The sequence below is a fragment of the Callithrix jacchus genome, chromosome 11 (genome assembly GCF_049354715.1).
Source record: "Callithrix jacchus isolate 240 chromosome 11, calJac240_pri, whole genome shotgun sequence".
Lineage (NCBI taxonomy): Eukaryota > Metazoa > Chordata > Mammalia > Primates > Cebidae > Callithrix > Callithrix jacchus.
This window is the reverse complement of record NC_133512.1, coordinates 33,797,179-33,820,386: the sequence shown is the minus strand read 5'-3', so window position 1 is coordinate 33,820,386 and position 23,208 is coordinate 33,797,179. Positions and strand designations below refer to the sequence as shown.

The 23,208-nt window shown below is 38.5% G+C and overlaps 1 non-coding gene across 1 annotated transcript; it reads right to left on the bottom strand.

Moving 5' to 3' along the window:
• Window positions 1-5,173: 5,173 nt before the first annotated feature.
• Window positions 5,174-5,272, bottom strand: LOC118144023 (small nucleolar RNA U13). Its single transcript, XR_004728490.1, has one exon. It is a non-coding gene; the product is annotated as a small nucleolar RNA U13 (small nucleolar RNA).
• Between the last annotated feature and the right edge of the window lie 17,936 nt (window positions 5,273-23,208).

Sequence of the window (23,208 nt, the reverse complement as noted above, 5' to 3'; positions counted from 1 at the left end):
GGCATTAGTTACCCAGGACAGCATGATTCAAGGAAGTTACTATTGTACTTCAGGCCACCTATCTTAGTTCCCCTCTTAAAAATAAAATAAAATGGCCACCAGAGGGTGTGAGAAATGGAATATTGAGGCAAAAACATGCCAGCAAACCAGGCTGCTCTAAGAATATTGGCACAGTGGAGCCTAGAGGCAGCTGGGGCCTGCTGGAAGAAGCAAGGCTGAGAGGCAGGCATCAGAAGCAAACTTAGAAGAGGCTGGAGAGCTTTGGTTTCTTGGCCTTATTTCATCCCTTTGGAGACAATTATCTTACCAGATAGTATTGCTATAGCATTGAAGTTTAAAGAATAATGTTCTCATGAATAGGCTGCTGCGTGTTTCCCAGAGAGGATGCTGAAGGTGCACACAGTATGTGCTTGATTTAATTATTCCTGAAGGTCATCTCATGTAGGTGGTTTTAAATTATCTCCCCAGGACCCAATGAGAGAGGGGTTAAAAAAAAAAAGAATTTCAATAAAAAAGAATTTGAATTGAAAAGGAGTCTTTGAACAATAAAATAAATGCTTCCAAATGCAAAATCAGGTACTACCTTAATTTATCAAATAAGAAAAAGGGCAATAAAACAAAAAGTTGTCACTATTATGCTTTGGCATTCCTGGGAAGCTAAGAAATTGACCCATCCTTAAGATGCCCAAATACATTTATAAAAACCTAAGTCATTACTTCCGAATAATGTAAAACCATTAGAAATGTAAGGGGACATTTTTTATTTCAAAATTTGAACTTCAAAGTTGTTTGAAAATGAAAATAACTGTCTTGAACTAACACTGAAACAATTATAATCATGGGTATTTTGAAAAGAACTTCTGATGAGCTCATCAGCATTTTAAAGGTCTGTAAACAGAGGCTACCCATAACCCCTATCAGTTTAATATAAAATAGCAGTAATTCTCCATCCTCATTGTGGGTACATTTGTTAAAACTTGTTCTTTGTGGCTCAGTTAGTTTTTACTTCCCTTGGGTTCTAGTCCTATGATGGAGCAAAGATACTTTGAGCATAGACATGGATTTTTCACTTTGGGAAGTGGATCCCTTCCATCTTGTGTTTGCTTAAATTCTGAGGCCATATGGGGGGACCAAGAATTTAAGCAAACACATTCATCTTCCTGTCTTCAGGTATCTTTGAAGAAATTCCTGTACCTCTTCTATAAAACCACACATTCTTTGGGGAAACACACTCTCTCACACATTATTGATATATCTCTTGAGAGGAAAATTTGGTAAGAGCTATCAACATTTCAAATGCCTCCTTTCTTTGACCAAGAAATTCTTTTTCTAGGAATTCGACAGCCACATACACACATCAGCAAAGACAGATGTCCAAACTTACTTCTTGCTACAATTTTTATAATAGGTGGAGACTAGGGAAAAATTAAATGTCCATCAAAAAAATGACAGAGTAAATACATTCTAGATGAATTTTCACTCCTGGCTATGCTAGAGTAACTTGCAACAGATTGTTCCTCCCATCAAAACAACCAGAAAAGCTAGATAACACCCGTAAAACATTGTTGAAGGCGTTTGAATAGCTGCTAAGGCAACCAGGGAAACGGGACAGCCCAAGTAGGCAGATATCCTGGAATTTGCTTTCCCTTCTGGGGCACTTGCTGATTCTTGGTGCTGGCAAGAGAGTGAAAGTCAAGGTGGACTTTCACTCTCTTGCTAGCTGTCAAGGAACAGAGAAGCCTGCAGAGCTTTGGGTGCTCTCACAAAACTGAGGAGACAAAAGTTGGAGTTGGGGGCCGGGTGCAGTGGCTTAAGCCTGTAATCCCTGCACTTTGGAAGGCCAAAGTGGGCAGATTATCTGAGATCAGATGTTCGGGTCCAGCCTGGCCAACATGGGAAACCCCATCTCTACTGAAAATACAAAAATTAGCTGGGCATGTTGGCCAGGCATAGTGGCTGAGTAGCCCAGCTACTTAGGAGGCTGAGGCATGAGAATTACTTGAACCCGGGAGGCAGAAGTTGCAGTGAGCTGAGATCCCACCACTGCATTCCAGCCTGGGTGACAGAGTGAGATCTTGTCTCAAAAAAAAAAAAAAAAAAAAAGGAATTTTGAAAAAAGTTTGAATTGAGGGTGCTGCCAAATATTTGAGTGGTTAAGATCCTGGTGAGAGAGGAGATGCAGGGAAATAGCCCAATAACAAATGGGTTCCCTCTGAATGCACTGGCAAATTTTTAGCTGCAGAGGGCAAGAGATGAAGAAGCTAAGTGGAAAGCCACTGAGAAGCAGAGCAGAGGGTTTTTGGAAGACTGCCTCACAGTCTTTAGAAAATTAAGAAATGGAGTCCAGGACCCACAAAAGATGTCCATTTGCCTAGCTAGTAAATGCTCCAGATCTCAGTTCTGAGGTCTATGATTATCCAGCAGGAGAGAGTAAAAGTATAATTTGTATTTGACTGTATTTAGTCTAGAATCTCTAGGGTAAAAACCAAAACACTAGCAAAAATATATTTTAATAGCAGAAGAGGAGAATAACGTAATTTTAAAATTGAATTATCGAAACAAAGGTAAGAACTTTTAAAAAATGAACATAAAACATGATGACAAGTAGAAAACCAATGGAACATAATTATAAAATGAAATTCATTAGTAATTACATTACATGTAAATGAACTAATTGTCTAAATTTGAAGACAAAGATGGTCACCCTGAATGGGATGAAACAGTTATAGGCTGCTTATGGGAGACACATTTTAAATATAAGGACACAAAAAAGGTTGAAAGCAAAAGAATGGGGCAATAGATTCCATGAGTACAAGACACTGTGAAGACCCTGCTTTATTCCTTGGCATTTGCCGTGACTTTCCAGATGTCTTTCAGTGGCATGTAGCACCGGGTCTAGCCTGAAGGCATTCTTTAACCCTGGAAGCAGGCTGGTGGGAAATGGGACGAAGCAGAAATTCTGAGAAGCTGATGCCTTCAGGAGCAGCCCTTGTCTAATGAGGATGTGAGCGGGTGGTAAACACTCCAGCGTGTTTACCTTCAGGTGGAGAAATTCCTAGGTGTTTCCATGCAGTCTCCCAGCAAAGCCACTGAGAAGCCTAGAAGAGACTTCCTGGAGAAGTGAGTCCTAGCTGTCCACAACCAACAGCTCACTAGTGCATGTGGTGTCAGCTTCCTTCCTTCTGGGTCTGCTCCTGCCACCTCACTCCTACTTCCCTTCTGTGTCTACTCCTGCCACCTTACCAGTATTTTTAGATTCACTTCTCACCTTCTGTACTCAAAGTCTGCTTCTCAGGGACACTGGCTTAATACAAAATGTAAACACTAACCCCCCCAAAACCAGTATAATGATATCAATATACAAAGTAGAATCTAAGGCTAGATTCTAACACTAGAGAGTCAGAGGGGTGTTTCTTATACATAAAATGGCCAATACGCCAACAAAATACGTTAATTTAAAAAATATGTGCACTTAATATGGCCTTAAAATATATAAAGTAAATTGATAGAAACAAAAAAAAGGAAATAGACAAATCTATTGCCAAAATGCAAGTTGATAAGACACTTCTCTAAATAACTAATAGAACATGTAGTGGGGACAAAAGGAAATATGTGGGAAAAAAAGAGGAATATATATGTAGATTTGAACAACACAATTAACAATTGAATACACATTTCTCCTAAGTGCACGTGGCCCATTGACTAACACTGATATTTTGTTGGACCATAAAGCAAATTTCAGAACATCTCAAAGGACTGAAATCATACATAGCATGTTTTATGATCATAGAATTAAACTTAAAAAATGAGAAAATGCTATTTGGAAATTATACAATAATAATGATAGTATATGGGTTAAGTGAGAAATTACGATAAAAATTAGAAAATATTTTTGCTTGAATAATAATGAAAATTCAATACATTAAAACTCACTGGATGTAGCTAAAGTTGCATTGGGGGAATTTATGCAATAAATTCATATTTTAGAAAGAAGAAAAGTTGAAATGGCAATTAGCCAAGTATTATTAAGAAGTTAGAAAAAGAACAGCAAATTAAACCTGAAGTAGATGAAAGTCAGTATTAAAAATGAGAAGGAAATTAATGAATAAAAAATGAGTGTGAAATAGAGAAAAATAAAAAGCTAAAAGTTTATCATTTGAAAAGATTAGTAAAATTAATGGACATCTGCTAGGACAGATTAAAAAAAAAGAGACAAGCCAGAAATTATCAATGCCAGAATGAAAACGTTTACATCACTCTAGACAATAGAGATATTTCAAAGTAAGAGTGGGACTGGGTGCAGTGGCTCATGCCTGTAATCCCTGCAGTTTGGGAGGCTGAGGTGTGAGTATTGCTTGAGCTCAGGAGACCAGCCTGGACAACATGGTGAAACCTTGTCTCTACTAAAAATACAAAAATAAAAATAAAAAACAAAAAAATTAGCTGGGTGTAGTGGTGTGTGCCTGTGGTCCTAGCTACTCAGGAGGCTACTCAGGAGGCTGAGGTGGGAGGATTGCTTGAGCCTAGGAGGTGGAGGTTACAGTGAGCTGAAATCACACCACTGCACTCCAGCTGGGGCAACACAGCCAGATCCTGTCTCAAAACAAAGAGGATATGAGGAACTACTTTATGCCAATAAATTTGGAAATGTAGGGAAAATGAGAAAGTTTCTATAAAATTGACATTACCAAAATTGATGAACAGAAATACAAAACTTAAGTAGTTCTGTATGTAGTAAAGTAACTGAACCTATAAATTAACATTTTTCCACAAAAAACTTTCCTCAGACCAGATAACTTCACTAGTGGATTCTTCTTAAAATTCTTCAAGATAAAAGAAAAAGAAGAAACCCTTCCCAACATACTTTATGATGCCAGCAAAACTTTGATATTAAATTCTGAAAAGAACATTACTCAAAAGGAAATTACTTGTCAAGCTCTCTCATGAAATATATATAAGAATTTTTGTAGAAACAGTAAATTAAATCCAGTGATATATAAAATGGTTACTACATCATGACTAAGTGACTTTTATTCCAGGAATGTGAGTGTTAGAATTTGAGAATGAATCAATGTAATTAGACACATTAACAAAGTGAAGTAGAAAAATCACATGATTATGTCAATAGATGCAAAAAAGTATTTGATGAGAGTCAAAATCTATTTCTTTTTCCTGCCAGATGGGTAATGTGCTGATGGTATAACAACCTTAAGGGAGGTATATCTCACATGTGAGTGAAAAAAAAAATCACATTTATGAACTACAAAAGGATCTCAAAATCTATTTGTGATAAAAATGTCTTAGCAAATTAGAAATAGAAGGGAATTTTATTAATCTGGGGAAAAGTATATATAAAAATATAAAACATGGTTAAAATAAAATTTAAAAGCTCTAAGTAAATGGAGAAAAATACTACCTATACTTTCTATATAGATATCCAATTTAATCAGTACCATTTATTTTAAAAGATGATTCTTCTCCCCTCTATAAAAAACTATGTCATAATTGAGTCATTGGATATGAATGGATATGTTTTTATATTTCCTAGTACCAACTCTACACTGTCTTTATGACTGGACTTTATAATAAGTCACAATGTCCTGTATGTATAGTCTCCAGGTTTTTTCTTCTTAAGGTTATCTTGGATATTGTGCCCTTTGCATTTTCACACAAATACTAGAAACAAATTGTTGACCTCTTAGAAAAACTTTGCTGGGTCTTAACTGGGATTTTATTGAATCTATAATCAATTTGGGTAGAATCTTTTCAATGTCAGTACTTTCAATCCATAAATATGTTATTTTCCTTCACTTTCGTAAAGTTTTAAAATGTTCTCCTTCATTTGCTTAGAATTTAAAATTTTTCTCTTAATATTTCATAATTTTTGTATAAGTTATGACATAAAGATAGGTAGAGAGTTTTTTTAATAAGCCTTTTTGTACAGTTACTTTATTTCTATTTATGAGCATGTTACTTTTTCACTAAAAAAAGGGAAAAAATATTAAGTTTAAAACACAAAATGAAACCCACATGGACTACACCCTGGGAGGTGACCCTGTTGGTTGCCTAACAGCCATCCTCCCATTCTTCTTTGCTGTCACAGCAAATTTTTTTTATTTGGGTTTACTCTCAGGGAGAAGCAAATCCAGCTCACAATCCAGGGTAAATTCTGCCTGACTGAATTCAACTCCTGAGCTCCCATTTCCCTGGCTAGAGAAAGGGTTAGGCAGAAGCACGAAACCAGTAAGGCGGGAGGAAGGGGCTGCTAAGAGCATCCACACAAAGTTCCAACATTCATTAAAAAAAAATCACACAGAAAAATGCACATTTTGGTACAAAAATACAGTTAGATAGAAGGGGTTAGTTCTAGTATTCAAAAGTAGGGAGGAAAATTATAGTTAATAATTTATTGTATACATCAAAATGGCTAGAGAAGAAGCTTTGCAATGTTTCCAAAACAGTGAAAAGATACATATTTGAGGTGATGGATATCCTAATTACCCAGATTTGACCACTGTACACCATATACAGGTATCGGAATATCACATGTAACCCCAAAGTATGTACAACTATTCTATACCAATAAAAAAATGCAAACCTTTCTTCAAACATACGTTAGTGTATCTGAATGAAACCAAAGCTAGGGACAGACCTTTAACAATCCCTCTGGGAGCTAACCTCCAAGTCAAAACCATCTTGTCTTGACAGAGCAGAACGGTGGAGAGAACCTGTGCCACAATAACGTAATTGAACATCTGAATTAACTTATAATAGAGATGCCCTATCTTTGGGCTTCTTATTTTGTGGGAGAGTTTTCTATTACTTACAGCCAAGCCATCCTAATTGATGTCACACTCTTGCTGGGAAGAGAGCAGCCTTGGAGAAGGAAGATGTGGTGGGAGTTCTTGGACCCTGCATGCTCCTTCATGCTTCCAGATGCCAGCAGTCCTTCCAACAGTACACACCTCTGAGAATGATGCCCTAGATTTCCATAGGACCATTTTCCTCACTCCTGCAGTTAAAATGGGCCCCCTGAACGCAGTTGGGGTAGGGGTAATTCCTCATAGAGTCCTGTGTTTTCCATCTCTGAGACTCAAGAGAAGCAATACGTAGTAGCCAAGTTCTGACCTAACAGTCTCTCTCCCATGGTCCTGCTTATTGCTCAGAGACCTTAGTTTCAGGCCTCAGAAGCTATTCTAGTTACTTCAAGCAGAAAGAGACTTATTAAAGGGTAGTCTTCAGGAGTGAGCGGCAAAGATGCTGGCTGTAAGTTGAGCTTCCAGAAGCAACTCCGGAAACCTCACCACAGAACCAGGCTGCCAAGAACACTGTCGCTCCTGCCACAGTCAGGAAGTTGCAGAATCTGGAATCTTCCACCAGGGCCACCTGCTCCAGGTCATACTGCCTCTGCCTCAGTTTGGGCTAGGAAGAGGATGCCCTAGCCTATTTCTCCCCTCATAGAACTTATGCGCTTCCTGACTGAGAGTTGTTAAAAAAAACTTTTTAAAAATGCTTAATAGTATGCATGGAGAAAATCGGACATCTCATTAGTGTTATAATTCAGTTTTAAATTAAAGTCCCAAGCAACTGGATCTGATGTAAATCACATCTGAATTCTGGCAGCAAGTGAGATTGGGAAAGTGATGGTGTCGGGAATACCTCCAGTGTTTGGAGTCCTAGGAGTCTAGAAGCGCCCTTCAGTGGGTCTTGAGGGACATCCAGTCCACACGATCCGCACCAGCCTTTACAGTTGAAATGATATATCCTCTTATCAGAGCCTGAACTTGCTTCAAACCCAGCTTACCAGAAGAGAAGACAAGACTCTTCAGTAAGCCTACTGGCTCGTCAGTGCTATCACCCGAGGTGCAGGTTGCTCTCTGTAGCATTTTAGTCATCTACATAATAGGAAGTCAGTATTTTCCTAGAAAGTCCACCTTCAATGTGGCAAAATAAACTTAATCATTCCCACAGTCACCTTTAAGGTTTTATTCTCAGTAAAATAAGCATTCTCAGTAAAATAAGCTATTGTATGGGTTGGTAAAACCAGAAGTATGGGACACGTGCTAATAATAATAGAAGACAAACTGTAACTGGTCAGAATAACACAAAGCCAATCACAACTCAGCACAGTGGGTGCCATTTCAGAATCTTCAGTTTGTGCCTGCACATGCAAAGTAGAGGAGAGAACTGCAGCTATTATCAGAATACTTTCTAATTTTATTTTATATAAAGAATTTTTTTATTTGTCTTAATTTATTCGTTGACCCATTGGTCATTTAAAAGCATGTTATTTAATTTCTTTTTTTAAATTTTTTATTTTTTGGGGTACATGTGCAGAACATGCAAGACAGTTGCATAGGTACACACATGGCAGTGTGCTTTGCTGCCTTCCTCCCCTTCACCCACATTTGGCATTTCTCCCCAGGCTATCCCTCCCCCACGCTGTCCCTCCCCTATTCCCCCCAATAGACCCCAGTGTTTAGTACTCCCTTCCCTGTGTCCATGTGTTCTCATTATTCATCACCTGCCTATGAGTGAGGATATGCGGTATTTCATTTTCTGTTCTTGTGTCAGTTTGCTGAGAATGATGTTCTCCAGATTCATCCATGTCCCTACAAACGACACAAACTCATCATTTCTGATTGCTACATAATATTCCATGGTGTATATGTGCCACATTTTCCCAATCCAGTCTATCATCGATGGGCATTTGGGTTGGTTCCAGGTCTTTGCTATTGTAAACAGTGCTGCAGTGAACATTTGTGTGCATGTGTCCTTATAGTAGAACAATTTATAGTCCTTTGGATATATACCCAGTAATGGGATTGCTGGTTCAAAGGGAATTTCTATTTCTAAGACCTTGAGGAATTGCCACACTGTCTTCCACAATGAACAAATTTACACTCCCACCAACAGTGTAAAAGTGTTCCCATTTCTCCACATCTTCTCCAGCATCTGTTGTCTCCTGATTTTTTAATGATCGCCATTCTAACTGGCGTGAGATGGTATCTCAATGTGGTTTTGATTTGCATCTCTCTAATGACCAGTGATGAGCATTTTTTCATATATTTGTTGGCCTCATGTATGCCTTCTTTTGTAAAGTATCTGTTCATATCCTTTGCCCATTTTTGAATGGGCTTGTTTGTTTTTTTCCTGTAAATCTGTTTGAGTTCTTTGTAAATTCTGGATATCAGCCCTTTGTCAGATGGGTAAACTGCAAAAATTTTTTCCCATTCTGTTGGTTGCCGATTCACTCTAGTGACTGTTTCTTTTGCCGTGCAGAAGCTGTAGAGTTTGATTAGGTCCCATTTGTCTATTTTGGCTTTTGTTGCCAATGCTTTTGGTGTTTTGGTCATGAAGTCCTTGCCTAGTCCTATGTCCTGAATGGTTTTGCCTAGATTTCCTTCTAGGGTTTTTATGGTGCCAGGTCTTATGTTTAAGTCTTTAATCCATCTGCAGTTAATTTTAGTGTAAGGTGTCAGGAAGGGGTCCAGTTTCTGCTTTCTGCACATGGCTAGCCAGTTTTCCCAACACCATTTATTAAACAGGGAATCCTTTCCCCATTGCTTGTTTTTGTCAGGTTTATCAAAGATCGTATGGTAGTAGATATGTTGTGTTGCCTTCGATGCCTCTGTTCTGTTCCATTGGTCTATATCTCTGTTTTGGTACCAGTACCATGCTGTTTTGATTACTGTTGCCTTGTAGGATTGTTTGAAGTCCGGTAGCGTGATGCCTCCCGCTGTGTTCTTTTTGCTTAGAATTGACTTGGCTATGCGGGCTCTCTTTTCATTCCATATGAAGTTCAAGGTGGTTTTTTCCAGTTCTGTAAAGAAGGTCATTGGTAGCTTAATGGGGATAGCATTGATTCTGTAAATTACTTTGGGCAGTATAGCCATTTTCATGATATTCATTCTTCCTAACCATGAACATGGAATGTTTCTCCATCTGTTTGCATTCTCTCTTATTTCGTTGAGCAGTGGTTTGTAGTTTTCCTTGAAGAGGTACCTTACATTCCTTGTAAGTTGTATTCCTAGGTATTTTATTCTTTTTGTAGCAATTGTGAATGGCAGTTCGTTCTTGATTTGGCTCTCTTTAAGTCTGTTATTGGTGTTTAGGAATGCTTGTGATTTTTGCACATTGATTGTATATCCTGAGACTTTGCTGAAGTTGCTTATCAGTTTCAGGAGTTTTGGGGCTGAGGTGATGGGGTCTTCTAGGTATACTATCATGTCATCTGCAAATAGAGACAGTTTGGCTTCCACCTTTCCTATGTGAATACCCTTTATTTCTTTTTCTTGCCTGATTGCTCTGGCTAGAACTTCCAGTACTATATTGAATAGGAGTGGTGAGAGAGGGCATCCTTGTCTAGTGCCGGATTTCAAGGGAATGCTTCCAGTTTTTGCCCATTCAGTATAATATTGGCTGTTGGTTTGTCATAAATAGCTTTTATTACTTTGAGATACGTTCTGTCAATAGCGACTTTATTGAGGGTTTTTAGCATAAAGGGCTGTTGAATTTTGTCAAATGCCTTCTCTGCGTCAATTGAGATAATCATGTGGTTTTTGTTTTTGGTTCTGTTTATGTGGTGAATTACATTTATAGACTTGCGTATGTCAAACCAGCCTTACATCCCCAGGATGAATCCTACTTGATCATCATGAGTAAGTTTTTTGATGTGCTGTTGCAATCGGCTTGCCAGTATTTTATTGAACATTTTTCATCTATGTTCATCATGGATATTGGCCTGAAGTGTTCTTTTCTTGTTGGGTCTCTGCCGGGTTTTGGTATCAGGATGATGTTGGTCTCATAAAATGATTTGTGAAGAATTCCCTCTTTCTGGATTATTTGGAATAGTTTCAGAAGGAATGGCACCAGCTCTTCTTTGTGTGTCTGGTAGAATTCAGCTGTGAACCCATCTGGACCTGGGTTTTCTTGGTGTGGTAGGCTCTTAATTGCTGCCTCGACTTCTGACCTTGTTATTGGTCTGTTCATACTTTCAGCTTCTTCCTGGTTTAGGCTTGGGAGGACACAGGTGTCCAGGAATTTATCCATTTCTTCCAGGTTTACTAGTTTATGTGCATAGAGTTGTTTGTAGTATTCTCTGATGATGGTTTGAATTTCTGTGGAATCTGTGGTGATTTCCCCTTTATCATTTTTTATTGCATCTATTTGGTTGTTCTCTCTTTTATTTTTAATCAATCTGGCTAGTGGTCTATTTTGTTGATCTTTTCAAAAACCCAGCTCTTGGATTTATTGATTTTTTGAAGTGTTTTTCGTGTCTCTATCTCCTCCAGTTAAGCTCTGATCTTAGTTATTTCTTGTCTTCTGCTAGGTTTTGAGTTTTTTTGATCTTGCTCCTCTAGCTCTTTCAATTTTGATGATAGGGTGTCAATTTTGGATCTCTCCACTCTTCTTATATGGGCACTTATTGCTGTATATTTTCCTCTAGAGACTGCTTTAAATGTGTCCCAGAGATTCTGGCATGTTGTGCCTTTGTTCCTGTTGGTTTCGAATAACTTCTTTATTTCTGCCTTCATTTCATTGTTTATCCAGTCAACATTCAAGAGCCAGCTGTTCAGTTTCCATGAAGCTGTGCGGTTCTGGGTTAGTTTCTGAATTCTGAGTTCTAACTTGATTGCACTATGGTCTGAGAGACTGTTTGTTATGATTTCAGTTGTTTTGCATTTGCTAAGGAGTGCTTTACTTCCAATTATGTGGTCAATTTTAGAGTAGGTGTGATGTGGTGCTGAGAAGAATGTATATTCTGTGGATTTGGGGTGGAGAGTTCTGTACATGTCTATCATGTTTGCTTGTTCCAGGTCTGAGTTCAAGCCCCAGATATCCTTGTTAATTTTCTGTCTGGTTCATCTGTCTAATATTGACAGTGGAGTGTTAAAGTCTCCCACTATTATTGTGTGGGAGTCTAAGTCTCTTTGTAAGTCATTAAGAACTTGCCTTATATATATGGGTGCTCCTGTATTGAGTCCATATATATTTAGGATCGTTAGCTCTTCTTGTTGTATAGATCGTTTTACCATTATGTAATGACCTTCTTTGTCTCTTTTGATCTTTATTGCTTTAAAGTCTATTTTATCAGAGATGAGAATTGCAACTCCTGCTCTTTTTTGCTCTCCATTTGCTTGGTAAATCTTCCTCCAGCCCTTTATTTTGAGCCTTTGTGAATCCTTGCATGTGAGATGGGCTTCCTGGATACAGCACACTGATGGGTTTTGTTTTTTTATCCAATTTGCCAGTCTGTGTCTTTTGATTGGTGCATTTAGCCCATTTACATTTAGGGTTAATATTGTTATGTATGAATTTTATACTGCCATTTTGATGCTAGCTGGCTGTTTTGCCTGTTAGTTGATGTAGATTCTTCATTATGTTGATGCTCTTTAGCATTTAGTGTGATTTTGGAATGGCTGGTACTGGTTGTTCCTTTCTATGTGTAGTGCCTCTTTCAGGAGCTCTTGTAAAGCAGGCCTGGTGGTGACAAAATCTCTGAGTACTTGGTTGTTCGCAAAGGATTTTATTTTTCCTTCACTTATGAAGCTCAGTTTGGCCTGATATGAAATTCTGGGTTGAAAGTTCTTTTCTTTAAGGATGTTGAATATTGGCCCCCACTCTCTTCTGGCTTGTAGAGTTTCTGCCAAGAGATCTGCTGTGAGTCTGATGGGCTTCCCTTTGTGGGTGACCCGACCTTTCTCTCTGGCTTCCCTTAGTATTTTCTCCTTCATTTCAACCCTAGTGAATCTGACAATTATGTGCCTTGGGGTTGCTCTTCTTGTGGAATATCTTTGTGGTGTTCTCTGTATTTCCTGGATTTGAGTGTTGGCCTGCCTTGCTAGGTTGGGGAAATTTTCCTGGATAATATCCTGAAGAGTATTTTCCAGCTTGGATTCGTTCTCTTCGTCACATTCTGGTACACCTATCAAACGTAGGTTAGGTCTCTTCACATAGTCCCACATTTCTTGGAGACTTTGTTCATTACTTTTTGCATTTTTTTTTCTCTCATCTTGGTTTCTCATTTTATTTCATTCAGTTGATCTTCGACTTCTGATATTCTTTCTTCTGCTTGGTCAATTCGGCCGTTGAAACTTGTGCATGCTTCGCGAAGTTCTCGTGTTGTGTTTTTCAGCTCCTTCAATTCATTCATATTCCTCTCTAAGTTGTCCATTCTTGTTATCATTTCCTTGAATCTTTTTTCAAGGTTCTTAGTTTCTTTGCATTGATTTAGAACATGTTCTTTTAGCTCACAGAAGTTTTTCATTACCCGCCTTCTGAAGTCTAATTCCATCATTTCATCACAGTCATTCTCCGTCCAGCTTTGTTCCCTTGCTGGTGAGCAGTTTTGGTCCTTTGTAGGAGGCGAGGTGTTCTGGTTTCGTGTGTTTTCCTCCTTTTTGCGCTGGTTTCTTCCCATCTTTGTGGATTTATCCACCTGTCATCTGAGTAGTTGCTGACTTTTCGATTGGGTCTCTCAGTGGATGCCCAGATTGTTGATGATGAAGTATTTCTGTTACTTGGTTTTTCTTCTACCAGTCTAGCCCCTCCGCTGTACGACTGCTGAGGTCCACTCCAGGCCCTGCTTGTCTGGGGTGCACCTGTATCAGCTGCAGAACAGTGAGGGTTGCTACCCATTGTTTCTTCTGCTATCTTTGTCCCAGAATGATGTCCACCAAATGTCAGTCTGATCAGTCCTTTTTGAGGTGACTCTTTGGATATACAGGGGTCAGGGAGCTGCTTGAGGAGATGGTCTGTATTTTATAGGAGCTCAAGTGCTGAGCTGTGAGCTCCATTGTTCATTCAGGGCTGTTAGGCTGCTACGTTTAAGTCTGCTGCAGCAGAACTCATAAAACCCCTTTTTTTCCTTAGATGCTCTGTCTCGGCGAATTAGGGCTTTCTTTATGAGTGTCCGTTGTACCGTCCTGCCCAGGTAGGAGGGAGTCTAGTCACTATTTGCCTGCCGAGGCTCTGCCCTGCTGGTGTGGAGTCCGCCCTGTTGCTGTGGGCTCTGCCCTGCTGCAGCAGGCTCCGCCCTGCTGCCTCGGGCTCTGCCCTGTGGCGGAGTCTTTCTGTTATGGCGGGTTGCCTTGGCAATGGCAGGCTGCATCAGCAATGGGAGTGTACCTCAGTAGGGGCGGATTGCCTCGGTAATGGCGGACGCCCCTCCCCGACCAAGCTGCACCGTCCTGGTTTCAGCTGTGCCCACAGTGAAACTCTCCACCTGGAGCAGTTTGAATTGCAGTTTTGTTTGTCCCTGTGGGGGTGAAACCCACCGAGCCTGCTCACTTGGCTCCCTGCCTCAGAGCACCTTTTTTTTTTTTTTTTTTTTAAGTTGAATGGTTGACTCTCTCCCAGGTGTTTTGGTCGCCTGCTGTTTGGACACCGGGATCTGTGTGATTTCCCATGCAGCGACCCACTGCCCTGGCTCAAATGCTGCTTCCCAGGAATCTCCTGGTCTGGCTCACTGTCCAAGTCCCATTTAATCAGATGGATATGCTGATCTGCCCTCCCAAATCTCAGATTGCCAGTTTAACAGGGCACCCGGACCAGTGCGTTTGTGCAGAGTGTTGTGGAGTGCTGCTGCGCTGTGGTGCCGGCCGAAGCGGCCGCACCAGCCAAAAAAGCTGCGCTGGCATCCCATGTCTCTCCTACACCTGGGAATTTCCCCATTCTGTGGGCAACAAAGATCCATCTGGAAATGTGGCTTTGACTCACTCTCTGCACATTCACTGAGAGCTGCAATCCTGAGTTGTTCTTACCATGCCATCTTGAATCACATGCCCATTTTCTAATTTTAAAAAATATATTTTTCCTGCAATTACATGGGTGTTTCAGGTAGATTTTGAGGTAATTTTGGTCCAAATAATCTTTGTAATTGTCACAGTTCTCTTGCATATGTACTTCTAGATACTGCTAAAAATACATAGCAATAGAAGCAGTGTTATCAATAAACTCTTCCAATTTCACAGATTCTCTGTGAAAGAAAATACAGGATCAAGAAATTTCCCTGCTTCCACATCTAACAAAATGTACGAAATAAGTAAGAATAGACAGAGGAGAAAAATAAGCTTTCAAACTAAGGAAGGAGTAACACCATCCTATAAGGGTTTTGAAATTTCATCTACAGAGAGAAGATTCTGGAAAGTGACTGTGGCTTATGCTGAACTCCTCCAGAAGCAGTACAGTGGACAAAAATATGAAGAAACAATGACTGAAAAAGCTCAGTGATACACTTCAATTTGGAAGGAAGTAGGCTAACTGTGAGGAATGGTAGTTGGAGAAGAAGCTCAAGAGAAAAAGATTCAGAGTCCCTTTAAATGGTTGCCTCTCTATACCATGAGAGAAAAGCAGATATTCATTTATTAGAGTTGGGAAGAGCTACTAAGAATTGGGATTAGTTTGTTTCACTAGCTGGGGAAAACAAAATATATAAGCAGAGAAGTGACAATAGGGATGAACTCCTTTATTCATCCATTTTTGTCATGCCTTTCCCACCTAAATCTCAGAAGGGAGCAGGAGAAGCAAGCAGGGAGAGGAGAGGGGAAAAGAATTACTGATGGCAGCTTGTCTTTGAAAGAAGAAAAGGCTCTGAGTTCACTGGAGACCTGGTGAACAACCAGCTTTTCTCACAGGATCAGAAATAGCTCCAACTCTGCAGAGTAAACCTCAGTACAGGATTTTTAACTAACTTACAGAAAAGGCAGTGTCAGAATCTCCCACCTGTGATACCTATAGTCCTGGTTCCACACTTTCTCCCAGATCTCACTCAGTCCCATTTTTGCCACCATCTCAGACAACAGAAAAGCAGATATAACACAACTCTTGAATACAGAGGCCTAAGTTAGCTCTTATCTTTGAGATAAGGAGTCAAGGGGAGTCCAGATAGCATGATAAGAAAATGAAGGAAAATCTATTATAAATAGAAAGATAAAAATAAGCCCAAGTAGAGATTTCTTTTATTAAAAAGTAAATAATTAAAAAAAATTTTTTTAATAACAAAAGGATAAAGGGAAAAAGTCAAGAATGAGAAGTAGCTTGTTAATTAAGAATGCTTTTGGCTGCAAGTAGCAGAAAACCCAGCTAACAGTGGCTTAAACCATATGATCATTTATTACTTAATGAGACATCTAAAGGCTGTCAGTCCCAAGACTGGCTTTGCAGCTCACTGATTTTGTCAGACACCTAGGCCCTTTTGGTTCTTTGCATTCTGCCAATCTCAGAGTACTTTAATATTGCTCCTCATCACCACAGGATGGATACCACAGCTCTGAGCATCACCTCCAAAGCATCATTGCCAAAATAAGAAGAGAAAGAATTATGGCAAATGACAAGCTTCTTTCCTGTCAGGAAGAAAACCCTTTTTAAAAGCCACCAGCTGACTTATCCTAATATTTCATTGGCCAGAAACAGGTCATAAATTAAACCCTAAGCCAATCATTGGCAAAGGTGAGTGAGTTATCATAATTCAGCCCGTTGGCTGGAGATACAGATGTCAGGGATCTATTAGCAAAGAGGGTTTCAGGGGCCAGGCACGGTGGCCCATGCCTATAATCCCAGAACTTTGGGAGGCTGAGGTGGGTGAATCACTTGAGGTCAGGAGTTCAAGACCAGCCTGGCCAACAAGGTGAAACCTCATCTCTACTAAAAATACAAAAATTAGCTAGGCATGGTGTTGGGCGCCTATAATCCCAGCTACTCAGGAGGCTGAGGTCACAGTGAGCCAAGCCGAGCACTCCAGCCTGTGTGTCAGAGCAAGACTCCACCTAAAAAAAAAAAAAAAAAAAAGGCAGGAGTAGCAACTAGGTGGGCAGCCAAAATAATGACGATTGTTCAGTTCAAATTACTCAAATTTGTTAAGAGAAACACTAAAGGGAATAAAACACATCATATGCTTTCCAATTGCTAAAATAAAAAATAAAAAATGATCATAGATCATAAAGTAAAGGACAGAAAAGGAAGCACAAGACTACTAAAATAAAACACACATAACATAAAAGATGATGAAATATTAAAAATATACTCAGCGTAACAAAAGAATTACTAGAAAATCAGTAACATGGAAAAAAAGAAAGAAAGCAATGATGGCAGATGTGGAACAAGCTTTAACTACATATTAACACATATTACTAAAGTACTGTGGTTCTTAAACCTGTATAGACAGAAGGACCAATGGAAAAAAATGAAAATCCAGAAACCAACACACATAGGAATTTATGATTGTATATGCTAAAGGCAGGAACCCAAAGCTGGGGGAGGGGAGGAAACTATACACTTCTTAATAAACAGCATTGAGAAAACCAATTGCCAATACAGAGAGAAAAAATTGAAGCTTTATTCACTATATCAGGACAAAATCTAAGTTTTTATGTAAAAATAAGAAAAGAAAAAGAAAGCAAAAGAAAAAAGAAAACAAATTAATCTTAAAAGCACAATAAAAAAATAAGCAAATTTACTTTTTAACCATAGAGCAGAGACTGGCAAATCTTTTTCAAAAAGGGTCAAATGTTGTAAATATTTTAGATTTGTGGGCTACCACTCTCTCCAAACACCTTTCTCCACAACATAAACTTCTCTAGAATATATAGCATTAAATAAGAAATGCTGTCTACTATTCTACTTAATGGTTAAACATAGCTGTACCCAAAATATAGTATTTTCTCATCATCCAGTGTAATACTGAAAACTTTATGTAGTGTGTATTTGCCACAATTTTAAAGTCATAGCAACTCAATTCTACCATTGTAGTACAAAAGCAGCTGTAAGAAATGACTGTGGCTGTGTTCCAATGAAACTTTATTTGCAAAAACAGGTGAGAGGCTAGATTTTGTCCTTAGCCCCAATTTCACAAAATGCTGCTGTAGAGTGTGGAAAGCCTTTTAAAACTATGAGCTAAAATTCAGAAGCACACAAGAAAAGACAGACACATTCAACTTTAAAACTTCTGTAAGGCAAAAACAACACATTAAACAAAGTCAAAATATGAGTGACAAACCAAAAATTGATTTTTGCAACTCATTTCACAAAAAGATAAACTCTAAAATATATAAAAGCTTGTAGAAGCTCTCTCCTTCAGTGCCACTTTTTCTTTCTTCCTGATCATTCCATCGAGCAGACCAACATGCTCCCTTTTCCCCCATTTAAAAGACACTTCTCTTGGTGTCATTTCCCTCACCAGTTACTGCCCTTTAACTACTTTCCTCTGAAGTGAAACTCCTGAGTCATCTCCAATATCTTCTTTTTCTCTCTTAAATCCTATCTAGTGTCTTTCTTCCTGCCAGTCTACTGAAGCTGCTTTTTGTCAAAACCGTCACGTTGCTCAAGCCAGTGGTCAATTTTAGCCAGTGGTCGATTTGACTTTACTTTTTAGCAGTTGATGCAGGAGTCCATTTTTGAAAAAACTTTTGCACATGATGTGTAGAATACCAAACTTCAGACTCCTTTGGTCTTCCTCTACTTCTCTGGTCCCTCTTTGTCAGGCTACTTTTCTTTCTTCCTCACCTCCTGGCCTCTCAATGTCAGTTCACTGCAGGCCTTGATGTAGGCACCTTCTTGCCTCTTTCTCCACTCAATTCCTTGGTTATCTTACCCACTATCACACCTTTAAACGTCATCAAAAGGTAAAAAACTCCTGAATTTATTTCTCAAGGCTTGATCTCTCTCCTTAACTCCAGATTCAGACATACAACTGACATCTCGGGGCCTAATAGACATCCAAATACTGACATCTTCAACTGAACTCACAATGCCAATCCCAAACCTACTCCCCTTTACTATTGGGGCAACCCCATTCTTTCAGGTACGTGGGCCAAAAAATCTACAGTCACTCTTGGCTCTCTTCCTTCTTTCTCACACATTACTTGCTCTACTTTAAAAATCTATCTGGAATCCAACCATTTTTCACCCCTTCCCTGCTACCACTCTGGTCACGCCCTCCTTAGGGGCATCATATCAGATTTTTTGTGGCCTCGGATGCTCTGCCTCAGTGATTTGTGTGGCTCACTCCTTCACCTTCTTCAAGTCTTTGTGACTTTCTGCATAGCACTCATCACTGTCTCGCAAACCAAGTCATTTACCTTTAAAATTGTGTCTATTCTTCATTTTCTGTAAACTGTAAGCCTAGTTTGTATTTTGTTTTTAAATGTATCCCAAGTATTTAGAACAGTTCCTGGCCACAGTAAACTCTCAAAATATTTATTAAAAGAATGAATAAAATTGATTTTAAAAAGATCAACAACCCAGAAGAAAGGTCAAAGAATATTTTAGATATTCTTATATAATATCTAACCTTATGTATAATAGAAAATTTTTAAAGAAAGGTAAAAAATGGCTTGTATACATTAAAAGATGCTTAATCTCATTTATAATAAAAGAAATAAAATTTAAAGTACTCCAAAATACCTCTTCCCCTCCCCCCCTTTTAAAATTGTCATATTATCAGAATCTAAAATGTGACTATACTGTGGTTCGGCTGTGGGAAAATGACATCTTTTAGATTGTTAGTGGGACTTGGTAAATCCCCTATGTACAGCAATTTGGCAACTATGTATAAAATTCACAAATGTCTGTTGAACCCACAATCTCACTTTGTTTTTTTCTTTCCCACTCACCTGGGCTGCAGTGCAATGGCGTGAACACAGCTCACTGCAAGCTTGACCTCCCAGACTCAAACAATTCTCCCACTTCAGCCCCCCAACTAACTGAGATTACAGGCTCATGCTATCACACCTAGCTAATTTTTTTTTTTGTATTTTTAGTAGAGGTGGGGTTTCATCATGTTCACCAGCTCAGGTTGGTCTTGAACTCCTGAGTTCAAGTGATCTGCCTGCCTTGGCCTCTCAAGCTGCTGGGATTATGGGTGTGAGCCACGGTGTCCAGCCTCACAATCCCACTTCTGAGAAACCTTCCGACACATACATCTGTACATATGAAAAAGATAAGTTTATAAAGTTAATTGTTTCAGTACTTTTTAATAACAAAAGACCGGAAACAACCAAAGTGCACATTATAGAGGACTGGTAAAAAAAAATTACAATACATCTATACAATGAAATTGTTTTAACTGTCAAAAATTGTTTTTAAAATAAAAGACTGAAGATGGCTTTTAGTTCTAAAACAGAAAGAAATCCAAGATAGAGTATTAAATAATAAAATCAAGATACTAAGCAATGTGTATAGCATGTTGCATTTTTCATAAGAAAAACAATAATATAAGAACACATATTCATTTTTGCTTTTATTTGAATAAAGAAAGTTGGGAAAGATACATAAGAGTTAATAAAAATGATTACCCAAGTGGGAGGCAGGAAAATGTAAATGTGGACAGGGATAAGAACAAGACTTCTCAAGCTGTATCTTTGAAAAAAATTTCAAATGATAGTTCAAAAAATTAATCAAAAGAAATTATGTATATTAACAAATTTTAAAATAATTTTAAAAACTACATAATATAAATGTACATAGCATAAACTCTCTGAGAAAATAATCCTCAGATTATTTCTAAAAATTAAACTATTAGATTACTATCCTTTATCATTCTTAAATTTGGTTTAATTTTGATATAATGGATAACATGTGGTCTTCTAAGTTACTAGAAAATATAAATGTTGTGTCCTTATCATCCTTTGCTTCTCTAACATCTAAACTAATTGTGCCATTTCTCTGCCCTATTTTCTTAATTCCATTTTCACTAAGAACGTTCCCATCTCAAGAGAATGCTGTTCGGTTTCTTGTTATTTGCAAAGCTCACTGTGATCCATGGGGAAGAAAGGTATTACAGAAGAGAAGCATATTAATGTTATTACTCCTTACTAACTTTATGGAGTGGCTATTCTTTTAAACTCTTTTGAGACAAAGACCTGAAAGAAAATGTTGATATGTGAGATAAGCAATAAGCAGTGTTTGAATGCATGCACATGTTAAAGGACACCATTAAAATTAAAAATTTTAATTAAAATTTCCCTAGAAGGGAAACAAAGTATGCAAAACTGCCTTATGTGGCTTGCTAGAAGTAAAATAAATGTTGAAAAATCTAGAGTTTGTTTCTTAAAAAGCAATCAGAGCTAAAGGTATATCTTGCAATCTATAGTTTACTGGTGCCAAACCTCATATATGGATCTCTATAGCTGACTTCTGACTATTGATCAGTTTCCATGGTGCCAAGGTGTGGGGGTGGGTAGTTATTTGCTGGACCCCTAAAATTTTAACAAACTTCAGCTACAAGTTTTTATGTGTGTGTGTGCACGTGTGTATATATATGTGTATGTGTGTATATATATATGTGACATGCCAAGTCTCAGTGTCATTTGACACATTTTTATTGAGCACCTAGTAAGAGTCAAGTATCTTCCAAATATACAAGTATGTTATTCTAAGGATGGGGATTTTAATGGTGAGCAAAATGAAACACATCCTTGTTCTCAGGGAGCTTACAGTTATGAAATGTTAGACACATCAAACTACAAATAACACTTTGACTATATACCTAAATAGACAGACGTGTCTTTAAAGTTCTTTAAGGGATCTTTAAAGGTAAACTTTAACATACTGTGGAATCATACAATGAGGTGAGTTGGAGAGGAAACTAATCTGGATTGAGGGATCATGGATAAATGACATAGAGAGTAAACGTGAAGGATATGTGGGAATTTGCTGGCAGAGAAAACAGAATGAGCAAGAGCCCTGGGCAGGAAGTAGTTTGGCATGCTAAGCACCCTCAAATTAAAAAGTAAAACCATAGGTTTACTTACCTATGGTTTATGTAAAATACACAAATTCTATATCAACATTCTGCATACTTTCTATAAAGAGCCAGAGCGCACATACTTTAGACGTTGTGAGTCATATAGTGTCTATTGTAACTCTCAACTTTGCTATTGCAGCAAGAAAGCAGCCATAAGCAATATGTAAACGAATAGGCATGAATGTGTTCCCACAAAACGTTATTTACAAAAACAGGTGGTAGGGAGGTGGCCCATAGGTTGCAGTTTGCCAATCCCTGGTCTAAGTTATATCAGGCCCTTCTAAAACTCAGTTATAAACTTCAGTTGCATAAAGATATTTACTTTGATCAATACATATTTATTGGAAATCTATTGTCTTAATTCATTTGTGTTGCTATTAAAGAATACAGGGTAATTTATAAAGAAAAGAGGTTTATTTGGCTCATGGTTCTGCAAGCTGTGCAAGAAGCATGGCACCAGCACCTGCTTCTGATGAGGGCCTCAGGCTGCTTCCACTCGAGGCAGAAGATGAAGGGGAGCTGGTGAGTGCAAAGATCACATGGCAAAAGAGAGAAAGCAAGAGAGAGAGAGGAGGGAGGTTTAGGCTCTTTTTAACAATCAGCTCTCACAGGAACTAATAAAGCAAGAATTCATCCATTACCACAAGGACAACACAAAGCCATTCATAAGGGTGCTACCCCTATGACCCAAACACTTCCCAATTGGCTCCTCCTTCAACATTGGGGATCAAATTTCAGCATGAGATTGGAGTCAAACAAACTAAACTATAGCATCCATTGAGTGCTGGGAATCATAATAGAGATACAGTATCCCTTCTATTAAGTTAACATAATACAATTTATGGATATTAAACAAATTGTAATAAAATAACTAAAGAATACATGTAAGATTAAAGTGTAGGTATATGCAATTAATGTGAAATTTAGGGTCCTGTAAGAGCATATAATAGGGGAACTAATCCAGCCTTAAAGACCCAGAAAATCCTCCATGGAAAAGTGACATTTCAACATAAAACCAGAAGGATGTGTAGATGTTGGCCAGGTAGGGAGTAGTACTCTCTATCAGAGTAGGGAGAGAGAATACCTCAGAAAGCAGACACAGCACAATGAAGGCCCAAATAGGAAAACTGATTGGCATATTTAAGAAGCAGCAAGATGACAAATGGACAGAAATACAGGGAATGAAGGAGAAAATTATATTAGATGAGCCTAGGAGGAGGTAGGGCCCAAAATATGTGGGGCCTTATAGTTCAATGGAAGAATTTTGGAAACATTTTTTACTTCACATAATATTTAATTAGACATTCATGTTAATGGAAGCTCCATTCTGGATAATCTAACTTTGAGGTTCTTGATGGACTTTTTCTGAGCTGGACGTATAGCCCTGGATTCCAGTTATGAAATCTGAGCTGGAGGTAGAGATTTCAGGATCATAAGCTGTGTGAGTAGATGAGCTTCACTGG